General features: G+C 40.9%; 1 long non-coding RNA gene across 1 annotated transcript; it reads left to right on the forward strand.

Annotated features, from left to right (window-relative positions):
• The first annotated feature begins 2,644 nt into the window (after positions 1–2,644).
• On the forward strand, positions 2,645–3,412 carry LOC145504641 (uncharacterized). The gene is made up of 2 exons (XR_014052346.1): positions 2,645–2,748; positions 3,173–3,412. It is a non-coding gene; the product is annotated as an uncharacterized LOC145504641 (long non-coding RNA).
• The last annotated feature ends 11,493 nt before the right edge of the window (positions 3,413–14,905 follow it).

Raw genomic sequence — 14,905 nt, forward strand, 5'->3', positions numbered from 1 at the left:
TCCTGAGAAATCTGTATGCAGGTTGAGAAGCAACAGTTAGAACCGGACATGGAACAACAGACTGGTTCCTAATAGGGAAAGGAGTCTGTCAAGGCTGTATATTGTCACCCTGTTTATGTAACTTATATGCAGAGTACATCATGCGAAATGCCCAGCTGGATGAAGCACAAGCTGAAAACAAGATTGCCGGGAGAAATATCAATAGCCTCAGATATGCAGATGACACCACCCTTATGGCAGAAAGCAAACAGGAACTAAAGAGCCTCTTGATGACAGTGAAAGAGGAGAGTGAAAAAGCTGGCTTAAAACTCAACATTCAGAAAACTAAGATCATGGCATCCAGTCCCATCACTTCATGGCAAATAGATGGGGAAACAGTGGAAACAGTGGCTGACTTTATTTTCTTGGGCTCCAAAATCACTGCAGATGGTGACTGCAGCCATGAAATTAATAGACACTTGCTCCTCGGAAGAAAAGTTATGACCAACCTAGACAGCATATTAAAAAGCACAGACATTACTTTGCCAACACAGTTCCATCTAGTCAGTTCAGTTCAGTTCAGTAGCTCAGTCGTGTCTGACTCTTTGCGACCCCATGAACTGCAGCACGCCAGTCCTCCCTGTCCATCACCAACTTCCGGAGTCTACCCAAACCCACGTCCATTGAGTCGGTGATGCCATCCAACCATCTCATCCTCTGTCATCCCTTCTCCTTCCCTCAATCTTTCCCAGCATCAGGGTCTTTTCAAATGAGTCAGCTCTTTGCATCAGGTGGCCAAAGTATTGGAGTTTCAGCTTCAACATCAGTCCTTCCAATGAACACCCAGGACTCATCTCCTTTAGGATGGACTGGTTGGATCTCCTTGCAGTCCAAGGGACTCTCAAGAGTCTTCTCCAACACCACGGTTCAAAAGCATCAATTCTTCTGCTCTCAGCTTTCTTCATAGTCCAACTTTCACATCGATACATGACTACTGGAAAAACCATAGCCTTGACTAGATGGACCTTTGTTGGCAAAGTAAAGTCTCTGCTCTTTAATATGCTGTCTAGGTTGGTCATAACTTTTCTTCCAAGGAGTAAGGGTCTTTTAATTTCATGGCTGCAGTCACCATCTGCAGTGATTTTGGAGCCCAAAAAAATAAAGTCAGCCACTGTTTCCCCATCTATTTGCCATGAAGTGATGGGACCAGATGCCATGATCTTAGTTTTCCTATGGTTTTCCCAGTAATCATGTATAGATATGAGAGTTGGACCATAAAGAAAGCTGAGGGCTGAAGAATTGATGCTTTTGGACTGTGGTGTTGGAGAAGACTCTTGAGAGTCCCTTGGACTGCAAGGAGATCCAACCAGTCCATCCTAAAGGAAATCACTCCTGAATATTCATTGGAAGGACTGAGGCTGAAGCTGTATCTTTGGCCACCTAATACAAAGGGCCGACTCATTAGAAAAGATCCTGATGCTGGGAAAGATTGAGGGAATGAGGAGAAGGGGATGACAGAGGAGGAGATGGTTGGATGGCATCACTGACTCGATGGACATGAGCTTGAGCAAGCTCTGGGAGTTGGCGATGGACAGGGAAGACTGGCGTGCTGCAGTCCATGGTGTCGCAAAGAGTCAGACACACCTGAGTGACTGAACAACAGCAACATTGCACAGTCCTAGGTCTTTCCCCTGAGTTTTGCTTTCCTCAACCATAAGGAAAACCAGGCAAGAGGCTGTCCAGTCTCCTTGCAGCCCTTCCCCAACCTGTATTCTACAAAAGCCTCCCGATGTAGCTGAAAAAGCTTCAGTCCAGGTTCAAACCCCAGTTCTTGTGCCTATGATCCTGGGTGAATTCCTAAATTCTGAGTCTTAATTTCCTTATCTAAAAAATGAGAGAATTATGTCTGTTTTACAGAAAGAAATGATATGATGTACATAAAAAAAAAAAAAAGAGCCTGCCACAGAAAAAGTACTCAACAAATACTAGTTCCTTTTCTTCTGAGGCAAAGTCTGCCGTGTCACCTTCATACACGGGGAGGATGGCATAGTAATAGTGTGTGGCTGCAACCAAGCAAAACACATGCGATGAACCAGGGAAATAAATGAATGGATTTGCCAGCAAGAGACATTGTTGTTTTATCTCCCTGCCAAGCCTGATTTTCCCAGAGATAATGCATTTCTTTGGATAACTCAGCAACCACTCAATCCAGATATAGTCTCTCCGGCAGGCAACATGTTTACAGTCAAAATGCTCACTTCCACTTCAAGTTTCCAATCCCCTGCTGCTACTTTCTACAAGCTTAATTAATTAGTTGCAGCTAACATTTGTTCAACCTCATGCAGCAATGGGAGACTGAAGGAAACAGGCTCTCATAACTTAAAAACATTTCAAAATATTGTCTTCTCCCAAGAAAACATTTCTTATTTTTTTAAAAAAAATTAACACTCCATTTGGATAACTTTAAGGTTTCAAAAGAAAACAAACAAGGGAGTTCCAATGAATATTGATTGTCTTTAACTATTGCATTGCTACTGATCTATGCTACCTAAGCACTGTCATCTCCTTAATAGATATGCAGCGGGCCCTATACCTATCTCCTTTGTGATGCTTAGGTAATTACATCACATATGGTCCTGGTGTGAAAATGCCTGCCACACACTTCATCAGCCAGCAGATTAAGAGATGCCTAAACCCTAAGTGATAATGTTGTCTTAGAAAATTAAAAGCTCAACTGTCATATTGAAGGCAATGGTGTGTAGCAAAAGGGTATGGTAATTTTTTATTTTTCTTATTGATTTGGTTGTTTCACTACCAAGACATAGTAACATTGGCTAAGATTAAATAATAGGAAGAGCAGCTAGGAAATGGCCCTCAAGCAGATGTCACCTCATCCCAACTGACTAGTCCAAAGGGTTCAGATGGGGACTTTCTAATCTGTTGGCTGGGTGAAGAGCTACCAGTTGAGTACGTGTATTCTCTTGGGGAAAGTTCCTCCAGTGATCAATGAGTATGAGATAGTGTTCCCAATTGCTGCTTTTCCACTACCTGCATGATTTTTAAATAGTGTTTTCTTATCTTAAAAGATAGTAGTATGCTCCCTGTCTATAGCACATGATTGCTGAGGTACTCTGGACAGTTCTACATAAATATATATTGCTGTTTTTGTTGTTGCTGTTGTTGTGAATAACAGTATGAAGAGCCCTGAACCTGAAGTTGTGACCTGAGTCCTAATGACAGCTCCGTTTATAAAAGAATGGAGTCAACACCTTGGGAGAACATAAGAAAGCACAGTCAGGGTGGTGAAGAGCGTCATGGTACAAACAGTGATGGGTAGACCACTCGATATTGGAGGATGCTCCTACAAACTCTTGAAGATTGTTAAAACAGCCACAATTTGTGTGTAATTATTAACCAATTTCTTTTTAGTTCACCTTGGTGTATTTTCATCTTTTCATTTGTGCTGATAATAATTCTAACATTCAAAAATATATCACACACACAGTTTTAAGATCACTAATTAAATCATGGAAGTGGAAGAGAACAAAGGAGACACTTAAGAATGCAGAAATTAAACCCCCGTATCACTAACTCAGTACCTTTAACTTAGAAATGTGATCGTATGACCATTTTTAGAGATTCTTGTTAACAGTGAGGTTTACTGGCCACTAGAAAACTAATCAGAGCCACTAGAGCAACTGAAAAGCCTTGGTTTAACTTTGTGCAAATAATACCATAAAAATAGCTCCACTTGTGCCTAATCACACTGTGTGTGAAAAACAGCATCATATTTATTATATCAGATTATTTTATTCTTATCTTTATTAAATTTTTCTGAGTTTTAACTAACTCATGTGTGTGTGTATGTCCAAATATATATAGCAGTAAATATAGCAAATCTCGATATACATATATTCATATATATTTTATGATTATTGAAATATAAAGAGGTAAGTATCTAGATATACAGAATCATCTCTCTGTCTCTCTCCACATATGTGTGTGTGGGTGTATGTATCTGAACAAGAACGCACACACACATACACACACAAACACGTACACAGTGAGAGAGAAAGAGCGAAATAGACATAAAGCACAAAAAACTGACTGCCTATGAGTTGTCAGCAGCCCTTCTCTTCACAAAAATAACCCAGATTTTGTTGGGGATGCTAATATGTCCAACTAAAAAAATAAAAAAACAATATTTGCAGCATTGCTTGCAAAGAGGAGTGGCTATATATCTAACTGCTGACCAACAAAGGTGGAGAACTTGTGGGCTTGGAGCTTCCAGGAGAGCAGGTTAAAAGTAGGGCTGATGAGGTGGGCAAACAACATGCCCCCTGCCTTCCCACTTCTCTCTGCTTGCAGCACTGACACTGCACTTGCTGAGGATCAGCAAGCTTGTGGTTCTGACGGGACCAATCCATGCTATGGATGGTGAAGTGGAAAGGTTGAGGGAGGCTAGGTCTTCGCTCTCATCAAGATTTGCCAAGCCAGCTTTGGATTACTTGCCTCCATACTTCTCATATATGAGAAAAATCGAACTCCTGCTCAGCTGCGGGAATCCACCTGCCATGCGGGAGACCTGGGTTCGATCCCTGGGTGGGAAAGATTCCCTGGAGAAGGGAAAGGTTACCCACTCCAGTATTCTGGCCTGGAGAATTCCATGGACTATATAGGCCATGGGGTCACAAAGAGTCCATCACGACTGAGTGACTTTCACTTTCAGTGTTTTACAGCCACTCTGGGAGTTTCTGTTTTCAGGAGTCAAATATAATGCTTAACTGATGCAAGAAGAACATTGATCCTTACCCTCAAGGCATGTATATTTTCACTGACAAAACCAGGTAGGTATTCATGTTTGACCTGATTAAACAAGAACATGGACATGTATATGACTGAGTGCTTTACAAATAACACAAGCTGTAAATGCTCCAGTACTTCAGAAGAGAGAGAAGAGAATGCACTGGAGTTTTTGAAAAACATCTTCAAATGGAAAGGACCTGCACTGGCCCTAACACACAAAGACATGCTAATAATTAGAGATTTAGGGAGTGCGTTCCAGGCATAGAGAATAGCAAGAACTGATACAAAGACCAAGAAAAAAAAAAAGCAGTTTGCTGCCTTACTGGGCCAGAGGAGGGGCCCAGACTGTAGGGTAGCCAAAGATGAATTTGAATAAGTAGGATGGGGCTGGGCGACAGCGACCTTGAACATCAGGCTGTGGAATCTGGATTTACAGGCAGTGTGTAGCCGTTAATCATCAATTTTTTCCTGGCCTTTTGGTTACTCATTTGTCCCATGTTTATAATTGCTTATAACATAGTCCCATGGGACATCCAATTGATCCCAAATATAACCTGTCTAAAAATAGAACACATCATTTTCCTTCATCAAGAGAACAATGGTGTTATCAATCACCCAGCCTTTTAGGATAGAAATTCTGGAGTCATTTTTGACTTATTTTTCTTCTCCCAACCCCTATAACCAATGCCTTCTAGACTCATCCCTCCTTCTTTACTTCAAAATGTCTCGAGTTCATATTTTTTCTATCCATTTCAACCATCACCATCTGGTCTTTTAACCCTTTCTCCCCAAAGAGCCCCCTAACAAATCTCTCCCTACTGACAGCCTCTCTCTGCTCTAGTCATTCTAAAATCACTGTCAAAAAAGTCTTCCTAAATTACTATTTAAATGACATTAGTCCTCCACCACCCCATACTTTGAAGTCTAAATTTCTCTGCGGAGCTCACAAGACCATTCATATTATTTTTTTTATTCATTTATTTATTTTAATTGGATGGGGGACCATTCATATTATTACCACTGAACCAATCTACCCTACTTCCCACCACACCAGAACCTGCCACCAGTGCTGCTGCCATCCGGACCTCCTCAAAGGACCTTCCCGCTCTGCCCTCATTCCTGGTTCCCACTCGCTTAAAACGCGCACGGTTTTCCTTTTGGATTGTCTAAATACTAGTTATTCTTAAGACTCAGAAAATTAACCTCTTCCTCAAAGGTTATTTCAATCAACATTGATCTTCCCTTTTCTAAACTCCCACCCTGCTTATAGTTTATATAACACATAATGTATTATTTCTAATTGTTCATGTGTTTGTTTCACATTTGCCAGACTAAATTGCAGAAGAGCATAAGATCTCTGGATAGCTGAAACATTTGCCATCCACTCACAGGGTTGAGGAACCCCTATGTAATGCATTTTTATGTAGCCCTATGGAAGTCATCAGTCTCTGCCAGAGCAATCCAACAATGTGTTTGTGTGTGCTCAGTAACTTCAGTCACATTCGACTCTTTATAACCATATGCACTGTAGCCCACCAGGCTCCTCTGTCCATGGGATTCTCCTGGCAAGAATACTGGAGTGGGTTGCCATGCCCTCCTCCAGGGATCTTCCCAACTCAGGGATGGAACCCACATCTCCTGCATCTCCTACACTGCGGGCAAATTCTTTACCACTGAGCCACCGGGGAAGCCCTAAATCCAACTATATACTCCTTAATTGAGTAAACATTCAAAGAGTATCTTATGATTAATAATTTATGTAACTAACATGTAAATTTCTAATACTGTATTAGACCATTGAAAACTCAATGAATATTTGTTGATCATTTGATGACAACTGATTGAGGTTTATTAATACAAGTAATGACACCATGAATATGTGCTTTGTTGTTGTTGTTGTTGTCCAGTCGCTCAGTCATATCCAATTCTTTGCCACCCCATGGACGGCAGCACGCCAGGCTTCCCTGTCCTTCACCATCTCCTGGAGCTTGCTCAAACTCATGTCCATTGAATTGGTGAATATATGCTTTAGAGAGATTATTCTTGTTTTCCATATTCATGAATACTGCCGTGAGAGTTTTTGATACAAAAGCCAATATAGTTTACATTAAATATAAAAACTAAAAGAAGTTCCATTGTTATACAGAATTTATTATGGTTTAATGACCACTGATTACAGTTTGGTTAATCACAATTTGTGGACAAATTCACCTTGACTTGCTGGACAATTAATGATACCATTGTTCAAAAGGCAGTAATTATTTCTAGCTAAAAATTGGGAGGTATGGAACTGAACCAGCTGTGCCTATCCAAGATTCCCAATGAATTCTGAAGACCCACCTTGTCCTTTTTCACTTATCAGATCCATTTGATATTATTGTAGTTTCCCCTTCTGATTCAAGGGAAATAATCCACTGGCAGGCACGAAGAGAGTGGATGATTAAAGAAACCCTTAAAGAAACAATTTATCATCTTCTTATAAGTCACTAATACCTTTGCTAATTTCTCAAAAACAGGAAAAGTAGACTTTCAGTCAATATATACATAGTCTTGAAAAATGTATTATTACTAAAGCAACTGCATTGCTTTGTTTTAGCAGGTCATATGATACATCAGGAAAAAAAAACCCACTAGATGATGTGTTTTTAAAATTTTCCTTTCATCTTGACATCACTAAATGATTGGGAGTATTCACCATTAAGTTCTTTAATGACAATATCCTTTCCCTTACAAATGGCTTTGAAGTCTTCGACCGCCTAGCGCAAGTATTTGGATACCTCCCCAGTGAGGGTGGGCAGGAAGCCAACACAAGCCACCAGGTGCCAATATTACACCTGACAAATTAGCCACACGACTGGAAAAGGGTGGGCCCATCCTCCTGTTAGAGGTTCATTTCCTCTCATTTTCCCATGAACAGGAAGTCATTGGAATGGGGAAAAAAAAAAAAGCTTTCCTTAAAGACCCATATGACCAAAAGTCTGAACTTGTTAACTCCTTGCTAACAAAACAGTTTGGAAGCAAGTTCAAACTAATCACAAGACTTTATTTACATTGACTTGTTTAACCTCACTGATGGCTTGTGTTCTGGGCTGTGGTGATTTATTCAATGCACAGAGTGTTCATGAAGCAGGTGAGAAGTGCCCTGTGGATGTCACATGGAATAATTACAACTGACAGAGGAGGCAGTTCTACCGCAGCCCTTGCACAAAGCTCAGGAACCTAAAGATAGAAGAGGTCTTGACAAGATTTGACCATGACCACAGGGAGCCAGAACCCTATTTAATTGACCCAATTCAACAAGACTGACTTGAAGAATTTAATCAGAGTTGACTGAGATTCCATAAAATACTGCACTATGTTCATATAATATTCAATTCAATTACACCCCATGAACTAATGACTTGTAACTGCCTCCTAAAGATCAGTTATTCAGCTTGATGAGTGTTAAATAAAGCATAATAAAAGGGATGTTTTCCAGCTGAAAAGTAATACAAAGAATAGAGATGTATACTTATACTCAGCTTAGTGCTATTCCAAGAGATAGCTACTATACAAGATAATGTCATACATTGGTGATGCATAAATACTTTTTTAATAATTATTAAAACACTTTTATATACATGTTTTTAAAAGCCTTACCAAAATGACATAATACAATGTATATTCTGCAACTTGCTTCTTTCACCTAACAGCATATTACTGACATCCACCCTTGACAGTCTAGATATTCATTCATTTTAACTGATACATCCAACCAACTCCCTTACTTTTTGCCAATCTGATACATAGAAAATGGCAACTCGTGTTCTCTTATTGTACATTATTTTTTTACCACTAATGAGGTTGAGCATATTTTTCAAATATTTCTTAGCCTTTTGCATTTTCTGCTGAGGATTGTTTAATTTATATCTTTAGCCCATTTTAAGTGAGTTATTTATATTTTTCTCATTTTTGATGGATAGTAACTCTTTCTTCGGCAATGTATAATTCAATTATTTTGTCCCATTCTGCCATTTCTCTTTTAACTTTATGATTCTTTTTTAAATAAAATCAACTCCTAATGGCCTCTGGATTTCCCGTCTTATTTACAGAGACCTTCTCACCTAAGAATATTTTTTTAAATAGATTCATTCATATTTCTTTTCAATACTTGTATAGATTTGATTTTTCTGTTTAGAGTTTCATTCCATCTGGAATTTACCTTTGTGTATGTTATGAGTCCAGATGGAGAGCCAGTTGTCTCAGTACCATTTCCTGAACAGTCTATTCTGTAGCTACTGATTGGCAATGCTTCCATAATATCTGTTAAGTTCCTATATTCTTAGGTCTGTTTCTGGAATCTAATCTTTTTGGTTATTTTCTCTATCACAAAAAAGTGTGCTAATTGTATCACTACCATTGTGTATTGCTTCAGATGAGTACATAGTTTGCTTTGATAACTACTAAGCTAAGATCATGGCATCTGGTCCCATCATTCCATGGGAAATAGATGGGAAACAGTGGAAACAGTGTCAGACTTTACTTTTTTGGGCTCCAGAATCACTGCTGATGGTGACTGCAGCCATGAAATTAAAAGACGCTTACTACTTGGAAGGAAGGTTATGGCCAACCTAGATGGCATGTTTAAAAGCAGAGACATTACTTTGCCAACAAAAGTCCGTCCAGTCAAGGCTATGGTTTTTCCAGTGGTCATGTATGGATGTGAGAGTTGGACGGTGAAGAAAGCTGAGCGCCGCAGAATTGATGCTTTTGAACTGTGGTGTTGGAGAAGACTCTTGAGAGTTTCTTGGACTGCAAGGAGATCCAATCAATCCATCCTAAAAGAGATCAATCCTGGGTGTTCATTGGAAGGTCTGATGTTGAAGCTGAAGCTCCAATACTTTGGCCATCTCATGCGAAGGGTTGACTCATTGGAAAAGACCCTAATGCTGGGTAGGATTGGGGGCGGGAGGAGAAGGGGACGACAGAGGATGAGATGGTTGGATGGCATCACCGACTCGATGAACATGGGTTTGGGTAGACTCCGGGAGTTGGTGATGGACAGAGAGGCCTGGCGTGCTGCAATTCATGGGGTCGCAGAGAGTCGGACGCGACTGAGCGACTGAACTGAACTGAAGTTAAGTCCTCATTCCTTTTTAATTCCTTGTTTGTTTTTCATGGCTATTGTCATGCAATGCTCTTTCAGATGATCTTTAGAATAGGCTGTTCAAGCTCCATTAACAATCCCATTGGAAATGGGACTGCATTTCAATGTATGAAAATAGGAGTGAAATTTTCCATCTTAAATGCATCTGATTTAAAACTCCAAGTTTCATAAAATAACATAGAGTACAATTTTTTAAAGGTAAATCGTTATAAATAAATGGGATGTTTTGTCATGATTCTCATTATAGCACATCATGGGAATAAATGTAAATACTTCCTTCAGGTTGACTGCTTAAACAGTAGCTCTTCTGTGCTAGGAAACTACAGTTATGTTATGAGGACACAATATATGGTATGGCTCCTCTCCTTGGAAACTTATAAGCAAGTTAACACAATAAGACATATATACATACACATATTAAGGCACATTGACATACACAATATGCATGTTGATATAAAGCCAGCTTATATTAAGAATCAAATGAGTTACTGTAGACAATAAGAATTTAAAGGTAGGAGATTCAGAGTAGGGAGAGTTCATAAGAGAATGGTAAGACCTAATCAGGTTAAGTCATAGACCTAAGGGCTAAGAGAAAGCATCAAGTCTGTTGATACCCTTTCCAATGACCAGTCTGCCACCTCAGGGTATCACCCTTTTATACACTTATTTGTAGACCATTTTAGCACAGTCTAGAAATCTGTATCTGTGAAGCAGAATCCCTGGGAAAACTCACATGTGTAACTGTGTCAATACCCATAAACTAGTTTCCCCAAATCAGTTAAAAATGAAAAGGTTGCATTCAAACAACTCTATTACAGGGATTTCATTTGATCTCTGTGACATCAAATAACAGATATTAATGATGCTTCACTTTTCAACCAGTGGTTTTGACATTAGAACACATAGCCCGTGTCTAGGTAATAAAATGTGAGAAATTTTTTGCCTCTTTAGGCATTTCATCCCCTTGCCACATTTTAAAGCCCTCAGGTAACAAACCCTAAGACCCACAGGAATCCTTACACCTGTGGAGAGAGATTTCTAAAACTCAACATCAAATTCACTTTTGATTTTCCCTTGAGTTTGTTTCTGTCAATGTTAGGCAGGTAACACATTTCAGCTTTTAAGCCATGAAGTGATCTTTTTATAGAAAAAAAATTGCATTCACAGCTTTAATCTTATATTTCCATGCGTATTGAGTTAAATGTTGTAAAACTATCAATTCTGTCAAAACCTAGCAAAGAGAAAACAGGACACCATGCAATCTTAATGTCCAAACTGACTAGTGATTATCAGAAATTAAATGTGCAGGAATTCCAAATCTTTTTTGATCTGAGATGTCTAGATAACTTTTGTTTTTCCATAATTGTATGAGGTTTCTACATAGTATTTAAGAATCAATTATATTGCAATTGATGTAATTAACTCTAATAATCCATTAAAAGTCAGTAGGAGGGCTATTCAAGTCAATAGAAAAGAAGGAGTATATTATGAAGGTGTTATTAACCTATACAGAATTTTACCAGACATTTTCTTTTCTTACATAATAAATACACAGTGGTTAGGAAGGCTGTCATTATAATTTAATGTGAACAATAGTCCATCACTTCTTTTCCTGTGCAACCCTTAACTAATTCCATGTACCATGCACAAGTAAAATGAAACCTTTTCTAATCAGGGTACAGTCATATCAATCATCTGTTACTCCATGATGAAAGAAGTGTGCCTTTCCCAGCTGGGTGGAAGAGAATCAGGACAAGCAGAAGTTTCAGGCCCACCTCTTCTTTCAGTTGACAGGTCTCCATTTCTGATGGCTGTCTGTATATTGCAACTAATCAAAGAGTAAACATCCATCTAGAAAGTTCTGTTTACAATAGTCTAGCAACCACTAAATTGCCTCTGCTAGTGGGGCTACATGTTCCCTTGGGTGTCAAGTGGACTTTGGAGCATTCTGGACCTTTTAAATTAAGTCAGAGGAAAACTGCCATCCAACACAGAATTCCCTATGTCCAGACTCCTTCCTCAGGTGTCTTGTTTGGACCTCCCTAGCTTCGAACCTCCCAGACATCTAACAAAACCAATCTCAACAGAGCTGACCCAGTTATCCCTGGGACTCTAGGTCACACAGCCAATTCTAGAGGTTCACGCTGCTTCCCATTCCTTCAGCATTTCCAGTAAAATGAAATCAGGAGAACAGAGTTCACCCATCAGGTGACTCACCCGTCACCAAACACACAGTCTGTCCTCTGAAAGGACTCTCTTTTCTCACCTGGTACCCAGCTCTGCTTTTCCAATTTAATAATGAACACAAAATACTGTACTCTGATATTTGCATGAAAAGACACGTCATTATTAGCCTTAGCCGCTTATTCTACTATAGACTTCTTTAGGAGAACAGACTGTTGCTTCTTCTGGCTTCCTGAATCATGGTAACTGCCCCCAGCTATGTGGACTGCAAGTCATATCAGGAATAACACCTTCCACACAAATAACAGCAATGCCTGCCAAGGGATAGAGCTGCAGGAGTTGTGTTGGGGAAGGGCAGAGCACCTGGAATTACAGGACTTGGGATGAATGCAGCTGCTGCTGCTGCTGCTAAGTCGCTTCAGTCGTGTCTGTCTCTGTGCGACCCCATAGACAGCAGCCCACCAGGCTCCGCCGTCCCTGGGATTCTCCAGGCAAGAACACTGGAGTGGGTTGCCATTTCCTTCTCCAGTGCATGAAAGTCAAAAGTGAAAGGGAAGCCGCTCAGTCGTGTCCGACTCTTTGCGACCCCATGGACTGCAGCCTACCAGGCTCCTCCGTCCATGGGACTTTCCAGGCAAGAGTACTGGAGTGGGGTGCCATTGCCTTCTCCGGGATGAATGCAGGCTCTGCCACAAATTGGCTATGTGAGCCCAAGACTATCACTCCCCTGTGTCCTTCTCTGTAAAGGGAGTGGAAAAAGAACCCATATCATAGGACTGCTATTAACATAGCCCCATTACATTAGGATTAAATGAGACGAACGTGAGAAATAAACTCTGCACATGAGAAAACATGACAAATCTGAGATTGTGTTTGCGTTTATAGCATTGTTCAAAGTCACCAAGAACTCTCAAAGCCAAGGAGAAAAAGGATAAAGCAGTAATTCTCCAACTTTGATTCACATGAGATTCATCTCAGGACTTATTTCAAAGTACATAGAACTGTGTCCCAGGTGATTCTGATTCAAACTATAGGCTGGGATAAGGGGTTGGCTGAAAATGGATTCCCATTCATCCATCAGATATTTTAAGCACCAGGAAGCCTTAGAGGATACAAATAATTACAAGATATGGCTCAATGTCGAGCAACTCCAGCTCTCCATGTAGAAAGAAGACAAACACCCAGAAATAGATAAAATACAAGCCTGTGTATATCAAAGCAGAAAAGGCAGCCTGTATATAAGACCCCTTCGAAAGGTTTCTCCCTGGAGCTCTGACAAACAAATCTGTATTCCCCAGAAGAAAATCCTGGTTCTCTCTTAATCCTCAAATATGCACTGCATGAACCTCACTCCTAGGCCCCGAGAGACTCCAAGAGTCACAGAGGCTCAGGTAGGAGTCAAGGAGAGTGTGTGGGTCCCATCCCCTCTCCTGGAGAGCCTGGCCTCACTGTGAAGTGGCATCTCTTACTGAAAGGGTTCATCTCAGAGATGGAACAAAGAACCCTTTTCATTCTGGAGAACTCCTGTTTTATGTGGTGCAGGTAAAGATTGAACAAACTCACCAGAGGCATGGGCAGCCTCAGTGACTAGAATATGAGACTTCCCCTCTGAAGGTTTCACTTTGAATCTCCTCCCTAAGGCCAGTCCCAGAGAGAGCGTTTGGACACAGCAAAGCGGTGGCTTCAAAGTCACAGTCACTTTTCTATGTGCCTGGGAGGAGATGGAGAATGTCACCTTCCTTTTTTCTGAAACTCCCATCATCACTTTGTACAGGTCCCAAGAACACAGAGGAAAAAGACCTGGTCCAGGAGTCAAAAGACCTGGGTTGTCGTTCTGCCCCTGCCAGTGATGAGCTGCAGAACCATCTCTCTTTGCCTCCATCCTTTTCCAAAGAGGAAAAGTGAGGAACTGGCCATCTACCCTGGTTACCTCACTGGATTAACATGAGGGCTAGATGAAAACCTTCTTTGAAAAGTTAAAAAAGGCCACTGAAATATAAGAAATTAATATGAAAAACTCCAAAGTTAACCGTGTCAACTTCTGAATGGTCCAATTTGATTATGAACCTTGTCCCGCAAGTCACTCGAGTTCCGTCTGCCACTCTGCTTTGAAGGCATAGGCTGGCGCTCTGATAAGTCACCACCATTGATTCCTTTGCAGATGAAGACTTGCAGGAGTGGAATGCGAGTCCTATTGAATTCTCTCTGCCTCTCACAGCTGTGCTTTCCTCACTCCAGGTCTACCTACAGAAGCTTGGCATGCCCCTCCTCTCCCACCCCCAGCCATCACCTGACCACACAGACCTGGAGGGCCCCCAAGAACCTCTGACCCCGTCGCATTCATGTGACGCCTTTGTTCAGCGCCTAATTCACTAGAGAGGGGAAAAAAATACCTCAACCAGGAAATACATCTTTTACTGCTATTTCATCCTCCCCTCACGTGGCGCTGGAATATCACTTTAAAGAACATTCTTGTGGCCTTTCCAGCGCTTTTCCTTTAGGTCTGCAAACAGGACTAGCCCGTCCAAGGGGAAACTACTCCCCAGAAGAGCAGTTCTTCAAAGGGGACTTCTTCGGGCAGGAAAAGGGAACGTCTGATACTGTAGCTGAATAAACAGACTCATCAAGCCCGCTGCCAGATTGGAAAACCAGGCCTCTGAGCTTGCCGCCCGCCAGCCATGCGCCTCCTGTGCACCCTCGCTCCGGCTCTCTCCTTCTGTCTCTCGTTTGTCTCTTCCATCCTGTCATCTTCTTCACCAAATGCCTTAATGTCCCCGGGTAGAGAACTAT

This window comes from Giraffa tippelskirchi, chromosome 5 (genome assembly GCF_054371585.1).
Source record: "Giraffa tippelskirchi isolate mGirTip1 chromosome 5, T2T-mGirTip1v1.2.pri, whole genome shotgun sequence".
In the NCBI taxonomy this organism is placed as follows: Eukaryota; Metazoa; Chordata; class Mammalia; order Artiodactyla; family Giraffidae; genus Giraffa; species Giraffa tippelskirchi.